The sequence below is a fragment of the Heptranchias perlo genome, chromosome 2 (genome assembly GCF_035084215.1).
Source record: "Heptranchias perlo isolate sHepPer1 chromosome 2, sHepPer1.hap1, whole genome shotgun sequence".
Lineage (NCBI taxonomy): Eukaryota > Metazoa > Chordata > Chondrichthyes > Hexanchiformes > Hexanchidae > Heptranchias > Heptranchias perlo.
In genome coordinates, this window is record NC_090326.1 from 142,742,117 (window position 1) to 142,754,641 (window position 12,525).

Sequence of the window (12,525 nt, forward strand, 5' to 3'; positions counted from 1 at the left end):
CCAATATTTATCTTTCAACCAACACCAAAAACAGATTATCACATTGCTGTTTGCGGGAGACCTTGCTGTGTGCAAGTTGGTTGCTGCATTTTTTTTATTCGCTCATGGGATGTGGGCGTCGCTGGCGAGGCCAGCATTTATTGTCCATCTCTAATTGCCCTTGAGAAGGTGGTGGTGAGCCGCCTTCTTGAACCGCTGCAGTCCATGTGGTGAAGGTTCTCACACAGTGCTGTTAGGAAGGGAGTTCCAGGATTTTGACCCAGCGACGATGAAGGAACAGCGATATATTTCCAAGTCGGGATGGTGTGTGACTTGGAGGGGAATGTGCAGGTGGTGTTGTTCCCATGTGCATGCTGCCCTTGTCCTTCTAGGTGGTAGAGGTCGCGGGTTTGGAAGATGCTGTCGAAGAAGCCTTGGAGAATTGCTGCAGTGCATCCTGTGGATGGTACACACTGCAGCCACGGTGCGCCGGTGGTGAAGGGAGTGAATGTTTAGGGTGGTGGATGGGGTTCCAATCAAGTGGTCTGCTTTGTCCTGGATGGTGTCGAGCTTCTTGAGTGTTGTTGGAGCTGCACTCATTCAGGCAAGTGGAGAGTATTCCATCACACTCCTGACTTGTGCCTTGTAGATGGTGGAAAGGCTTTGGGGAGTCAGGAGGTGAGTCACTCGCCGCAGAATACCCAGCCTCTGACCTGCTCTTGTAGCCACAGTATTTATGTGGCTGGTCCAGTTAAGTTTCTGGTCAATGGTGACCCCCAGGATGTTGATGGTGGGGGATTCAGCGATGGTAATGCCGTTGAATGTCAAGGGGAGATGGTTAGACTCTCTCTTGTTGGAGATGGTCATTGCCTGGCACTTGTCTGGCGCGAATGCTACTTGCCACTTATCAGCCCAAGCCTGGATGTTATCCAGGTCTTGCTGCATGCGGGCTCGGACTGCTTCATTATCTGAGGGGTTGCGAATGGGACTGAACACTGTGCAATCATCAGCGAACATCCCCATTTCTGACCTTATGATGGAGGGAAGGTCATTGATGAAACAGCTGAAGATGATTGGGCCTACATTTCCTACATTACAAGAGTGAATACACTTCAAAAAAATACTTCACTGGCAGGAAAGCGTTTCTGGGCGACCTGATGTCATGAAAGGCACTATATAAATACAAGGCTTTCTTTCTTTTTACTAGGCGCCTTGGATCATCTCAGCACAGGATGTACAGAAATGCCAAGCAGGATGATCCTACGCTGGTTATGGAGTTTCCCTGATTTTCTGTCCATTTAAATGCATGTGATCTTTCCCGCTCGCCATTTCAGTATGCGTTGAACTCAGGTGATTCAATTGCAGTAACAAGAAAATCTGTTCTTATGGCCAGTTTTTGAGGTGAGCTGCCAAACAGATGTGTTGTTCTCTGGCTCTTCCTTTACTATGTAACCTCTCGCTTATCTTTGCACTATTTCTGTAGCTGCGGTGATACTTTGAAATGTTCCGGTTAGTTACGTTCACTTATGTCAGGTCTCATCTAATGTTTAATACTCACTTTTTATTGATATCTCTTCCCCACATCATGTGATTCTCCACAAATTGTTCACCGTTAGCCTTTAACAAGCCCTGAAGCAAAATATGTGAGGGTGAATTTCTCCTGCTCATCCATTACAACTTTGGTGGAAGAACCACGGAAACCCCAGAAAAATAGCATAGACGATGTTTGCACCATTTCTCCAAGTTGTCTGCAGCTCTTTCACCTCAGAAATTCACCACTGTGTTTTTCGAACATGTTGCTAATTTTCCTGAATCTGTTTTTGCATTGGAGAAATCCTTAGACCAAATCTCAACATGGACTAGTCGAATAGTGCTTTCCAATACCATTGCAGTCTTGTTTATCCTCTTTATCTACTTTACATATAAATGATCACAGAGGAAAATATGGTCCATAATTTACCTTGCCTGGGTGGTTGCAATGGGTTAACTTCGTCAAGATTAGTGACAAATAAAATCAATCAAATTGAAAACCTAGTCGAGATTTTCTGATCAGCATTATTTAATGCTGGTGCTAACCCACTTATAATAAATACATTTATACTATCTGGGTTAACACTAGCTGTAAAATAACATTGATCAGAAAATCTAGGCTACTGTGTCTGCATATTTACAAAAATGGAATTCCATTCTTGTATTTTCAGACTAGCATTAAAACACTTGCATGTCAGGAAAAATTCCCTTGCTTTCTTGTAGCAGATGTCAGTTTGAAGTAGTACTTTAAGTAGGGAAACCGTATAAGGCTTTCAGTAAGTGCCCACGACATTAGCATTACAATGCTGCTTTGTGTGAAAGGGAATCTCAAGGAAGTGAGATGCAATGACACAAGATGAATAAGAAGCAGCTTTTTTTGGAGGCTTAGCGATATCAGACATAGAAAAGCTGGAAGGGATGGTACAGATTAATAATCTCCTGTCTCTGGCAAGTTTATGTTTGTCGGCCTGTAATTTTTCTGTTGTTGTACTAGTTGTGTAATGACTCTGATGCTGCAGATTAAGGTGTGGAGATGGATATTAAGGTAGTATTGGGACTGCATTTAGAGACAAACTACACAGCTCAGATAAACAGGAACATCAACAACTACCTGTGCGGAAAGAAGTCACTACATAGAATGATTTAAATCAGCCGTTTTCTTTTCATTAGCTAGCTCAACAAAATATTTGAATTAGTAGATCATTATCTATCAACTGAATATGACAAACGGAACATGCTGTAAAACATCATCATTCTTTCATTGAGACACTGGGAACAGGTGTCAGCTGTGGCTCAGTGTTAGCACTTTCACCTCTGTGAGTTAGTAGGTCATGGATTCAAGTCCCATTCTCGAGACTTGAGCACAAAATCTGTGCTGACACTTCAGTACAATACTGAGGGAATGCTGCACTGTCAGAGGTGCTGTCTTTCAGATGAAATGTTCAACCAAGGTCTTGTGTGCCCTCTCAGGTGGATGTTAAAAAATCCCATGGCACTACTTTGAAGATGAGTAATGGAGTGGTCCTGGCCAATATTTATCCAACATCATTAAAATGGATTATTTAGTCATTATCACATTGCTCTTTGTAGTACCTTATTATGCACAAATTGGCTGCCACGTTTCCTACATTACAATAGTGACTACAATTCAAAAAGTACTTCATTGGCTGTAAAGGGCTTTGGGATGTCCTAAGGTCATGAAAGGTGCTATATAAATGCAAATTCTTTTTTTAACAGGGAGGGCAATACATTGCCATGTTACTCTATGTATTGCTGGGTGTGTACCACATCTGCTAGCAACAGATTGATTTCTTTATGTTCTGTAAAAACGGAAATATGAACCAGATGAGCAACAGCAAGTCATCTGCCATTTTCCATACACATTGCCATACCAGCTTTCCAAATCCTACTGCGAGATGGACTGCTGGAGCCATCAGTGTACATGCCGCCTTAGCTGGCTCTACTCACAACATACCACTTTCGGTTGTATTCGTGATGTTTCAGTACATTCACGGATCATTTTCCATTAAGCTTGACCTTGTTTGATGCAAATCACTGCACTGATCATTGCGGGTGGCTTCACTGTGAGATGAAATTGGATTGTACCGGGATGTGGTACAGTTGGGGAAATATTAAGGTCATCCTGAATATTCAGGAAGGGACTCAGGGAAATTGTAACTGAGGGCAGGATTTGGGCGGAAGGCGAGTCGCCCAACCTTTGCAGTGGGAGGCCCGGTTGATCTTAACTCAGGAGCCTCATCGGCATGCTGCCGGTCAGCTGCCCGCCTGAAATGGGCAGAAAGCAGCAACTGGCCAGCAGGCGGGAGCAGAATTTCAGGCGGCAGGAGGCCACCGGCCGGCACCTAAGGGAGGCTTGTTGGCAAGAAGTTCAGTTGCAGGGAGGGGTTGTTGAGAGGCTCCCGTGGGATTGAAGGGGAGGAGCCAAGGGCTGGGAAAACCTAAACTTTTCGTGTGGGGCCTGGAGGAGCACTCCTGCTCAGAAGGAGAATGCAGGAGGTTAGTTAGTGGTTATTTGGTTTAAGTCAACTTAGATGACCCACTGATATGAGGATGCGTACTATGTTCATTACCTTGTATTATTACACAAAGACAACTTACAACGACTGAATTAAATAAGTCCGATTATAACTATTGCTCTCTATGTTTACTTGCTCTGAAATAAAACAGCTTAATGATTTGTCTCTGGCTTTGTGTTTACCAGGTGTTTTCTCAGTCTGCCTTTGAAAAGATTGAAGAGGCATATGGGAGCATATGTGAGAAATAGAAGCATCTGGCTCAGATCACAAGGTGGTACTATCGCTATACCCTGGATTGCACTGTCCTATAGAAAGATACTGGGTAGTGTAAGTCTATGGAGGCACAAAGGGGCTGTCGGGCTGAATGGACTAGCCAATTCGCAACATCACTAAGTAGAAAAGCGCTCTCTGCGTTTTCTCGTGTCAGCTTTACTTAAACTGTACAGCACCCTGTTGAGACCTCAAAAGGTGCACTGTTCACACCTCACCTTGAATATTGGGTTCAATTTTGGTCACCGAGACATAATGCAAATATCCAAGCCGTGGAAAGGTTGCAGAGAAGAGCCACAAGGCTGATTTCTACCATCAAAGGAATGAATTATGAGGAAAGATGGGAGAAACTGGGACACTTTAGCCTTGTTAGGAGGCAACTGAAATGGGATCTTATAGAAGTATGCGAGATATTGAGGATGTTTTAAGATAAATGTTAGAAAGAATTTCATCATGCAAAAAGCAATCAATACACAGGGGAGGGGGGAGGGGGTAAATTTGTGCAAGGATTATCCCGATCGGCCCTTTTAACTTTAATAGAAGTTTGGCGGAAACCTGGTTTACACGTATAACAAGTTGCGATGGAGAAGGAGAACCCCTGAGGACCCAAGATCCTGCCTCAAATACAGCCAAGTACAATATACCAGCTTTTCAATCACAAGATCATAACATGATTACAGATGAGGAAAGCGATTCAGTCCATCCAGAAACACCCTATAGTTCTTCCATTGCAGCAAGCAATTGTTTCTTAAATATTTCTGGGGATTTTGCCTTCATTGCTCTATCTGGAAATCCATTCCATGGGTCGATCACTGTTTATGTGACACCAGTTCTAAATTTACCGTTTACTATTTTCAACCTGTGTCCCCTTGTTCTCCTCTCATAATTAACTTTAAATACTCTAGATTTATCATTTCCATATCTATATAAGATCACTTCACAGGTGCCTTCTTTCCGCTAAAAGACCTGAGTTTCTCCAGCCATTCCTTATAACTCAGACCTCTACCACTAAGGATCAGCCTCATGACTCACTCTTCACTGCCTGAATGTGCTCGAATGTCTCCCTTGTTTCTTGACAACCAGAACTGGACGCAGTACTCAGGTGCTCTCTGACCAGCGATCCCTACAGATGACTAAGACGCTTGGGTCTCTTTCAACTTCATCCTGAGCTATTTGGTGTCAGCCATGGGTCAGTGATAGCATTCTTGCCTCTGAGTCATGAAGGCTGTGGGTTCAAGTCCCACTCCAGACACTTGAGCACAAAATCTAGGCTGATACTCCAGTGTAGTACTTAGGGATGAGATATTAAACCAAGGCCCCTGTCTGTCCTCTCAGTTGGATATAAAAGATCCCATGCCACTATTTCGAAGAAGAGCAAGGAAGTTCTTGCAGTGTGACAAGACAGGTGAGTGATTGGTAGTGCCAGTGGGCTAAGTTTTAAGTTAGCATATAACTAAATTTTTAAAAACTAAACTTAATTTAATTAATCTATTAAATTAAACAAGGCAAATAATTTGATCAACACTAAATTAGTTAAATTAATAAAATAATTGGAGAACAGGAGATGTGTTGCTGCTGCAATATGTGGGAGCTTGTAGACATTTTCGTCCAGGGTGACTACATCTGCAGTAAGTGTCTGCGGTTCGAGGAACTTCGGCTCCGAGTTACGAGACATCAGGGAGGGAGAAGGCTACCTGGACCTTTTGCTCCAGGAGGCAGCCACACCGCTTAGATTAAATACTTTAGAATTGACACATGGTCAGGGACAGGAGGGTGTGACTGCGAGTGAGGCAGGAACGGGGATCCAGGAGGTAGTATTGCCGGAGTCTCAGTCCCTGCGCTTGTCCAATAGATTTAAGGTTCTTGCAACCCTTGTGGACAAGTGCGGGGACTGTGGGGAGGACGGGCAAACCGACCACGACACCATGGTACAGGAAGCCGTTCAAGTGGGGGGAGTAAAAAGGAAGGTGGTTGTAGTAGGCAACAGTATAGTAAGGGGGATAGACACTGTTCTCTGCAGCCGGGAGCATGAGTCCCGAAGGCCAAGTTGCCTACCCGGTGCCAGGGCTAAGGACACCTCCTCCGGGCTGGAGAAGAACTTGGTGTGGGAGGGGGAGGATCCAGTTGTCATGGTCCACGTAGGTACCAATGACATAGGTAGGACTAAGAAAATGGTTCTGCTGAGAGAGTTTGAGCAGCTAGGGACTAAATTAAAAAGCAGAACCACAAAGGTAATAATCTCTGGATTATTACCTGAGCCACGAGCAAAGTGGCATTGGGTAAATAAGATCAGAGAGGTGAATACGTGGCTCAAAGATTGGTGTGGGAGAAGGGGTTTCGATTTGTGGGGCACTGGCACCAGTACTGGGGAAAGAGAGAGCTGTTCCGTTGGGACGGACTACACCTGAACCATGCTGGGACCAGAGATTTAGTGAATTGAATAACTAGGGAGGTAGATAGAGCTTTAAACTAAATAAGAGGGGGGAGGGTCCCGGTGGAGAGAAATCTAGAATGCTAAAGAGAAAAGACAAAGAAGCAGTGCAGGAAAGTGATTGGGGTAAGGATAACCAGATTGTGTAAGGAAGGGACAGAGGTTACAAACAAAAGAGTGCACTAGCAAATAGGGTCCGGATAAGAAAAAATGGTAATAAGACAAATAGGGCCACAGTACAAAAAATGTTAAGATGTCTAAAAATGTTAAAAAGACAAATCTAAAGGCACTGTATCTGAATGCATGAAGCATTCGTAATAAGGTGGATGAATTAACAGTGCAAATGGATGTAAACGGATACGATATAATTGCAATTACAGAGACATGGCTGCAGGTGGCCAAGGCTGGGAGCTGAATATCCAAGGGTATTCGATATTTAGGAAAGAGGCAAAAAGGAAAAGGAGGTGGGGTGGCATTGTTAGTAAAGGATGAAATCAGAGCAATAGTGAGAAAGGATATTGAGGATGTTTTAAGATAAATGTTAGAAAGAATTTCATCATGCAAAAAGCAATCAATACACAGGGGAGGGGCTCAGAAAATCAAGATGTAGAATCAGTCTGGGTGGAGTTAAGAAGCTCCAAGGGGCAGAAAACACTGGTGGGAGTTGTCTATAGGCCTCCAAACAGTCGTGGTAATGTAGGGGATGGCATCAAACAGGAAATTAGAGATGCATGTAAAAGGGTATTACAGTAATCATGGGTGACTTTAATCTACATATAGACTGACCAAACCAATTAGCAATAATACTGTGGAGGATGAATTCCTGGAGTGTGTACAAGATGGTTTTTTAGACCAATACATTGAGGAGCCGACCAGGGAACAGGCTATCCTAGATTGGGTATTGTGCAATGAGAAGGGGTTAATTAATAATCTTGTTGTGTGGGGTCCTTTAGGGAAGAGTGACCATAACATGATAGAATTCTTCATTAAGATGGAAAGTGAAGTAGTCCAATCTGAAACTAGGGTCCTAAATCTAAACAAAGGAAACTATGAAGGTATGAGGAGTGAGTTTACTATGATAGATTGGGGAGCTTCATTAAAAGGTGGATAGGCAATGGCTAACATTTAAGGAACAAATGCATGAATTGCAACAATTATACATTCCTTTCTGGCGCAAATACACAAAAGGAAAAGTGGCCTAACCATGGCTAACAAAAGAAATTAAGGATAGTATTAGATCCAAAGAGGAGTCATATAAAGTTGCCAGAAAAAGTAGCAAGCCTGAGGATTGGGAATAGTTTAGAATTCAGCAAAAAAGGACCAAGAGATTGATTGAGAGGGGAAAAATAAAGTATGAGAGTAAACTTGTAAGAAACATAAAAATGGACCGTAAAAGCTTCGACAAGTATGTAAAAAGAGAAAGATTAGTGAAGACAAATGTAGGTCCCTTACAGTCAGAAACAGGAGAATTTATAATGGGGAACAGGGAAATGGCAGAGCAATTAAACACATACTTTGGTTCTGTCTTCACGGAGGACACAAATAACTTCCCAGAAATGCCAGGGAACCAAGGGACTAGTGAGAAGGAGGAATTAAAGGAAATTAGTATTAGTAAAAAAATAGTGCTGGAGAAATTAATGGGTCTGAAAGCCGATAAATCCCCAGGGCCTGATAATCTGCATCCCAGAGTACTAAAAGAGGTAGCCATGGAAATAGTGGATGCATTAGTTGTCATCTTCCAAAATTCTATAAATTATGGAACAGTTCCTGCAGATTGGAGGGTGGCAAATGTAATTCCACTATTTAACAAAGGAGGGAGAGAGAACAGGGAACTACAGGCCGGTTAGCCTAATATCAGTAGTAGGGAAAATGCTAGAGTCTATTATAAAGGATATGATAACAGGGCACTTAGAAAATATCAGTGGGATTAGACAAAGTCAACATGGATTTATTAAAGAGAAATCATGTTTGACAAACTTACTGGAGTTTTTTGAGGATGTAGCTTGTAGAATAGATAAGGGAGAACCAGTAGATGTGGTGTATTTGAATTTTCAGAAGGCATTTTGTAAAGTCGCACATGTGTAAAATTAAAGCACATGGGGTTGGTGGTAATATACTGGCATGGATTGAAAATTGGTTAACAGACAGGAAACAGAGAGTAGGAATAAATGGGTCTTTTTCGGGGTGGCAGGCGGTGACTAGTGGGGTACCGCAGGGATCAGTGCTTGGGCCCCAGCTATTCACAATATATATCAATGATTTGGACGAGGGAACCAAATGTAATATTTCCAAGTTTGCTGATGACACAAAACTAGGTGGGATCGTGAGTTGTGAGGAGGATGCAAAGAGGCTTCAAGGCGATTTAGACAAGTTGAGTGAGTGGGCAAATACATGGCAGATGCAGTATAATGTGGATAAATGTGAAGTTATCCACTTTGGAAGGAAAAACAAAAAGGCAGAGTATTATTTAAATGGTGATAGATTGGGAAATGTTGATGTACGAAGGGACCTGGGTGTCCTTGTACACCAGTCACTGAAAGCAAACATGCAGGTGCAGCAAGCAGTTAGGAAGGCAAATGGTATGTTGGCCTTCACTGCAAGAGGATTTGAGTACAGGCAAGGATATCTTACTGCAGTTATACAGGGCCTTGTTGAGGCTACACCTGGAGTATTGTGTCCAGTTTTGGTCTCCTTACCTAAGAAAGGATATACTTGCCATAGAGGGAGTGCAGCGAAGGTTCACCAGACTGATCCTGGGATGTCAGGACTGTCGTATGAGGCGAGATTGGGTCGACTCGGCTTGTATTCACTCGAGTTTAGAAGAATGAGAGGGGATCTCATTGAAACATACAAAATTCTGACAGGGCTAGACAGACTGGATGCAGAGAGGATGTTTCTCCTGGCTGGGGGGTCCAGAACGAGGGGTCACAGTCTCAGGATACGGGGTAGGACATTTAGGACTGAGATTAGGAGAAATTTCTTCACTCAGAGGCTGGTGAACCTATGGAATTCTCTACCACAGAAGACTGTGGAGGCCAAATCACTGAATGTATTTAAGAAGGAGATAGGTAGATTTCCAGACACAAAAGGCATCAACGAGTATGGGGAGAGAGCAGGAAGATAGTATTGAGATAGAGGATCAGCCATGATCATACTGAATTGCAGAGCAGGCTCGAAGGGCCGAATGGCCTCCTCCTGCTCTTATTTTCTATATCTAAGTTTCTATGTTCTCCTCAGTGTCCAGGTCAATATCTATCCCTCAATCAACATCACTAAAAACAGATTATCTGGTCATTATTGCTGTTTGTGGGAGCTTGCTGTGCGCAAATTGACTGCCACGTTTCCTATATTACAACAGTGACTACACTTCAATGTTATTTATTGGCTGTAAAGTGCTTTGGGACGTCCTGAGATCGTGGAAGGTCGCTATATAAATGCAAGTCTTATTATTATTTCAACTCCATTCATGGAGTATGCTTGCTTTTCCTTGCTATGTTCAGTTCTATTCATTTGTCTGCGTTAAATTTCCTCTGTCATTGATTTACTTACATATCTTGTCCAAATCATTCAGTAATTTTTGAGCTGCTTCCTCCAATTTCCTTGCCCATTCCAGCTTAGTATCATCGGCAAATTTGATCAATTTTTCATTGAATTTCTGATTCCCGTACATTTATGTATATGAGAAGCAACAATGGTCACAACACCAAGTACTGGCTACCCCATTCAGTACTTCCTCCCATCCCTACATAACTCCTCTAATGAGGACTCATTATTTTCTACCCTTCAGCCAATTTCTTATGCGTTCTCAGGGATTACCCTGAATCCCCACAGCTTTGTGTTTGATGAATAGCCTTTTGTGTGGGACTTTGTCTAATGATTTTTTGAAAGTCTAGGTACACTGTACTGCAGGGTTTTCTACAGTCAACTTCAGATGTCACTTCCTCAAAGAAGGCGATGAGCTTGGCCGGGCAGGATCTTCTCCTTCTGAATGCATGTTAGCTACTGTTTAATAGGTTATTATTGCACTGATATTCCTCCAGTTTACTCCTGCTAATCCACTCCATTATTTCACATGGAATGGAAGTGAAACCAATGGGTCTGTAGTTGCCTTTGTCCATTTTATCCTACTTTTTGGATATGGGCACCATAGTGGCTTGTTTTCAATCTACTGGTACCTCCTCAATGCCCAGTTACTCCCTCATAATAGTTGTCAGTGCCTCTGTAATCTTCTCCCTGGTCCCTTTTTTACTTTGGAATAAACATCATTTATCCCTGAGGATTTGTTTCATCAAACAAAGTTTTAGCTTTGAAGTAATTTTTGATTCAGACTGCAGCATTTTCTCCTCAAGCTCATCCAAGTCCGCTTCTCACTACTTCTCCGAGTTTTCTCTTCCTTCGCCTCTCTTTCTACTTCTGTTCCTCTCCAAGTCTTTCTCTTTTTTGCTCTCCCCCATATTTGTCTTATCTCTATCCTTCTCGAAGTCTTTCTCTCACCCCCTCGCACACACACACATTGTATAGAAGTAGAGTAATAGAGGTCTGTGACATGATTACAGATAAGTAATAAGAATCAGAGACAATTGTCTGCCAAGCTGACATAAGTGTCAGAATCGTGAAAAACTGTCTACTCTTTGAGAATAACAGGTGATTTTCACATTTACTCAGTAAACGGTACAGAATATCTATTATTTTAAAACACTTATTTACGCCTATACCCTGCTGTATACTTTACTCTTTGTGTACCTTTAGCTTGTGGATCTATGTGCTTGTTGAAGCCATGAAGGAAAATAACTGAGACTTGGGCCTGATTTTGGGTGCATTAAGGATCAGGGTCCACTTTTGTCATAAGCATGCAATATTCTTAACCCTGCTCTCTCACTGTCCATGAATTACTGGTGAGAACATTTATTCTACTTATAAAGAAAGTGTTGACTGGCCACTGGTGATAATTTAGGTGAGAGCAATTGGCCGCAATTTTAACTCCCCTCGACTGGTGTAAACCAGATGAGGGGAGGGCAGTTAAAATAGAGTGGAACACTTAACACCCCGATCTAACTGACTCCAATTTTAAATTGCAGGCAGCAAGGACACCTGCCCATAGCCAGTGGGGTCCTCTTTAAATATGCAGATCGGGCTCTCATGATGTAATCAGGACCCGATCTGCTATTTTAACTGAAGGCCTGAGTGGGGAGCAGTGCTGGCTTCCCCCGCAGGCCAAACTTGCCAGGAGCTGGATCATGGCCCAGGAGAAACCTCATGAGGTAAGTTTTAATTTGTTTTTCAAGCTTTCCTTATGGGCCAGAAAGTGCAGGACTGCTCCTCCAAAGGGCCCCTCCCCAGATCACCCACCTTGCCATTTACCTGACTGCCGAGGACCGTTACTGCAAGCCACTTGCGGCAGCTTCCTGGTTCCCGAATTTTCGCTCCCGCCCGTCGGCCAGGCAGTGATTTCTGCCGGGTTCGGGCGGGAATCGGGGCCTGGACATGGAAATGAGGCCAGGGAGTTAAAATCTCTCTGGGCCTCACAATGTGAGCTTGTTGCTCGCCCCGGCCCCTCGCATGGAAGGATCCTGCCTCGCAATAGAATTGGGGCCATTATGTCCTCATACTGCAGGAAAAACTCCTTGCAATCCTGCTCAGTACTGCTCTGCATCAACCATCTATAACTAATCCCTTCCAATCATCAAAATAGTATAAAATTTGTTAAGAGGAGAGCAAACCATAGGGGACTCATAATTTTCTTTGACTCGAGAAACTCAAATTTTACTGAAAATTTAA